Consider the following 4,529-nt stretch of genomic DNA (forward strand, 5'->3'; position numbering starts at 1 on the left):
TCAACTTTATAGGGTATTAAAAACCATTTACATGATCTTTCACACACTCTGACATGATTACATCAATAATGAAATCGTTATTCTACACTAAGAACAATAGCTTGATCTCTACAAGATCATAGCAAAACCTTTACACATTTTCCAAAATAATTTGAAAATACAAAACTTGTTTTTTTACTACTATAATATAGGATACTAACATGGCTTACATGGCTAAAATCTAAGTAGACTATATTAGCATGGATCCAATAGTTTTATAATCCATATTAACGTTCATCAAGGTATTGCATATAAATCCAATAGGAGTAATGTTGGTCATAATGAAAATAGAATTTCACTTAAATGTATACTTAATAGGTAGAGGAATTGGAGCTACATTTAAGTAAGTTTTCAATTTGGTGTATTTCAAAGTATTTCTCCATTTGGAATATCCATGTTATTGTATTGCTACCATCAAACTTCCTCATATTGAATATGGAATGTAATATCTCCCTAGTGCTAATTTGAGTTTGTGTTGATGTGGATCTTGGATTGAAAAAACATGATTATGGTTATGTGACTCAATATTTGTCCTCTCCAATTTTGATAGTGTACTCCCTATATATGATTGAGTCTCATCACTATGATTCTCCTTATGTTCATGATTTCCTTGGATCTCAACATCAATTTTAGGGAGATCTTTTAATTGAATGGCTTGTAATTCTTTTATTTCTTTATTAATAGATTTTTTTATAACTTCCTTATTTTCATTCATATTATTTTCCATTTCATCCATCATTTATATTTTAAGGTTTTATTGAGAAGAGTAATAAATCCACCTTTTTCAACATACACCAATCTATTTCATTAACTTTCTTCTCTTATTGGGACAATCAAAATTCTAGGTATTCACTTTCTTTATACGTATTAGATGAGCCTTTAGGGAGTTTCATTGGTGTATTATCATTTGGATATTTCTTTGGACCAATGTGAGAAAATAATAATAGTACCCCTCTTTATCATAATTTATACTCACCCAAAAAAATGGATCTTCTAATCAAAAGTTATGCTACTTTTATTCTACACACCATTAAAAACTCAATTTTGAGAATATCTAAATGACTAATCGTTTTATTGATATATATTTAATATTTGAGTCCTACATTTGAAAATATGGTTTGTAATACTCTAATATGTTTTCTCTACTATTCCATAGGTTTGAGTACAATTTGATGCGCCAAATGGAAGTTATGATAACTTTCCCAAAACTTGCTAATATTTGGCTTCTTCCCACGATAATTTTTTTTTATATACCACATCGTCAATTATTCAAATATATATCTGAAATTTTTACTTAAGGTACTTACATATTCCTCCTAAATCTCTAAAGATTTCATACTCTAAAATATCCCAGAAAAGAAGTTATAGAGAAATTACCAGGTTGACCTGTTTAAAAGAAATTTTAGTATCCTTCATAAACTTAACTTCCACACACTATATATCATAAACTATAGTGAACCAAAATTTCAAATTTAAGCCATATGTTCTACAATATTTCACCTTAATACAATCCAAATTTCACGTTGTGAAATTTCCCAAGCTCAACTATTTGAAACCATTTTCAAGAGAATTTATGAATCCTAACCTCCTTAGAGCATATCTTTAAAAGTATAGTGAACCAATATGTGAAATTTTAACCAAATTCTCCTTGAGACATCAAACAAAAATTATCCAAATTTCATCATTTAAAACAACCTAAAAAGAATTATAGGGAAAATGCTGAACTTACCTATTTGAAATTGATTTTAGGAGCATTCAAGAACCCTAAATTCCTTAGATATATATTTGAAATTATAGCAAACTAGGATATCTAAAACTTTCTAGAAACACATTTATAACGAAAATGAAAAGTTGACTTGTTTGAAGTAGCAAAATCCTATGATCATAAGTTCGAATACTAGATGTGGTGAAACTTGCACCTAAAAAATGATAAGAAGCCAATAATTTAAATCCTCTTCTAAAGATAAATCCACTTCTACAATGAAAACAATGTACAAGACAAGATTTTACAATACTAAGAGAAGGCTTCCTTACTCTAGGAAAGAAGGGGTAAAATTATAATAAAATGGGACAATGAAAGGATCTATCCTACACAAAAATATAACAAAAGAAATGAAATCAATGAATGTCTAGGGCTTAATATAGGGCTTTAAGGTTAGCATTGGGATTATATAGTGGTTAACATTGATGTAAATATCTGAAGCCACTATGAGAACTTTAATACTTAATTCATACTGTGACATTTAAGCCAATAGCTACTCCACATCAAAATTACAACTTATGCAAGGAGAAGCACTCAAGAAAAGAATGAAAACACTGCTTCAGTTAGTTAAATGCTAGGAAATGATAGATCTTGAATAGGTCAAAATGTAAACTCTATGTAAGAGGAATCTATTTATCCTTAAATATGATGGTAGTAAATATTGATCTATTCCATGTTAAGAAAAATTAGGCTATTTTCATAACCTTTACATACATACTCTATTGATCCTTTGACATGAAAAACAACTTCTATATTGAGACTGGAAAATATAGTTGCAAGTTGAAATTTGTCTTGTGGTAAACTTTTCAAAGCCTTTCCACCAACAATAGCGGAGCTATAAAATGGTAAAAGTCCCATACATTCCAAATCAATATTAGAAACCTATAATCCTTGAGCAATAACCTTAATGCATGGGATATATACTACTTCTAAAAGCTTCAATTGGTTCTAACTACTAAACAAATATATTAATTTGGAAAGGAATAAATATTCTTGCTATGCCTCCAAAATAGAAATGGGTGGCTCACAATATTAGCAAATGTAAGAACTATAGATTTGACCATAACATCCACATGATGCTTTAGCCTTAAAGCCCAATCTTTGTAAAAATGACATTTTTATTTTTAAGCTTATTCTAGATGGAATTAAATTTTTTTGAACCAGTGTAAATGAGTTTGACCTCACCCTTCATGAAAATCCTAAACTTTTTGAGTTTAGTATTTCGGTTTATTTTTTATTTATAAAAGAAAATCAGGTGATGAAAAGAACCACCCTATAGATATAAGGAGGGAGTCAAACCATGTCCATTTTCTTTTGGTTAGGCAGGTGGAACTCCCCACAAGTTTTGAACTAGTAACACTAACATCAAGGTGTGCCTTAATAGTACACCCAATCACTATATGTTCAATGCCCCATGGGTGTCAAAAATAGTCAATGGCATTCCTTCTTACAGAGAGAATTCAATTTCTAGGGAAGAAATTACCCATTGTTGTAATTCCTCAAGAAAATAAAAATGATAATCAAGAAAATACATCATGCTAGCATATTATAAAAATGCTCGCAACCAAAATTTCCAAGATGATTTGGAAACATATAACCATATGTTCTTTATTGTTTTTATGTTCTTAGGAAAAAGTAGATAACGAAACACACAAGCATAAAAAAGAACCTCAAAATAGGGATTGAGAAACTTAATTGTTTCTTCACAAACATGTATATTTTAAAAACAAGTATATCAAAAATGATTGAAATAGAGATGAAATTTAAACCAAGGAACTAGACGATATTGAGTGATTTCCTCCCAAACATTTTTAATCCACTATGGAAACCACCCCATCCATAGCTATGCTATGATACCATCGAGACAAAGTAGGAAAATATACTTCTTAATTTAGACTAGCTAGGCTAGTGTTGTGGGGAAAAATGCCTATGCAGGACAATCCTATCCACCTAAGGTGTGACAGTGCCTTAGCAACAAACAGAGACAACTATTCTAGTATTCTTCCTTTATGAATTAAGAATGAAGAGAGATAGATGGACTAACCGGTGTCTTCCGTTTGTCTCTCGATCCAGTTTCTCTTCTCTTGGAGAGTTCCCAGCTACTTTCCTTCTCGTTCGCCTAGCTTCAACAGGTTTCTGCAAGATCACAAGAGAAGAGAACTACACAAGACATAGATTCATACTCATAACTAGTTCAGGATTAGAAGTAAACTAAACATACTAATGCAATCATACATCAAAGATACATCAGTATATAGGAGAAACCAAGATAGCTTTATTGATGAATAACAAGGTTCAGGAAGAGATACAACCCAGAGGGATCCAATCCAGCATCTCCTTCCCAGCAAAATGGAATTCCTATCTTCACCTCCCTTCAAAGCATTAAGCACCCAATGATTCCAGTCTCAAACCAACAGCAATTCTTTGCAATAACAAAATTCCCGCCCCTAGATCTCATGGAGGAGAGATCCATATATAGATGTTTGGAGAGAGGATGAGTCAGCTTGAGATCTGACTAGTGTCCTCTCCCTCTGTCAGTTCTTGATTCCACTTGGAGGTTCTTGCTTCCACTTGGAGATTTGGAACCTCTTACTCATCACCAGTCGAATTCCCTGAGGCAAGTGTCATTTTGGAAGCTTCCTGGGTTTTGACACCTTGAGAAATGAGCTTGCCACATGTCCACTCTCGCTCAGCACAGGTAGCCAGTGTTGGCTTTGACATTCAGCGC

The sequence above is a fragment of the Pinus tabuliformis genome, chromosome 4_1, assembly GCF_031772625.1.
Source record: "Pinus tabuliformis cultivar Carrire ecotype Pingquan chromosome 4_1, CPIR1, whole genome shotgun sequence".
NCBI classification, from domain to species: domain Eukaryota; kingdom Viridiplantae; phylum Streptophyta; class Pinopsida; order Pinales; family Pinaceae; genus Pinus; species Pinus tabuliformis.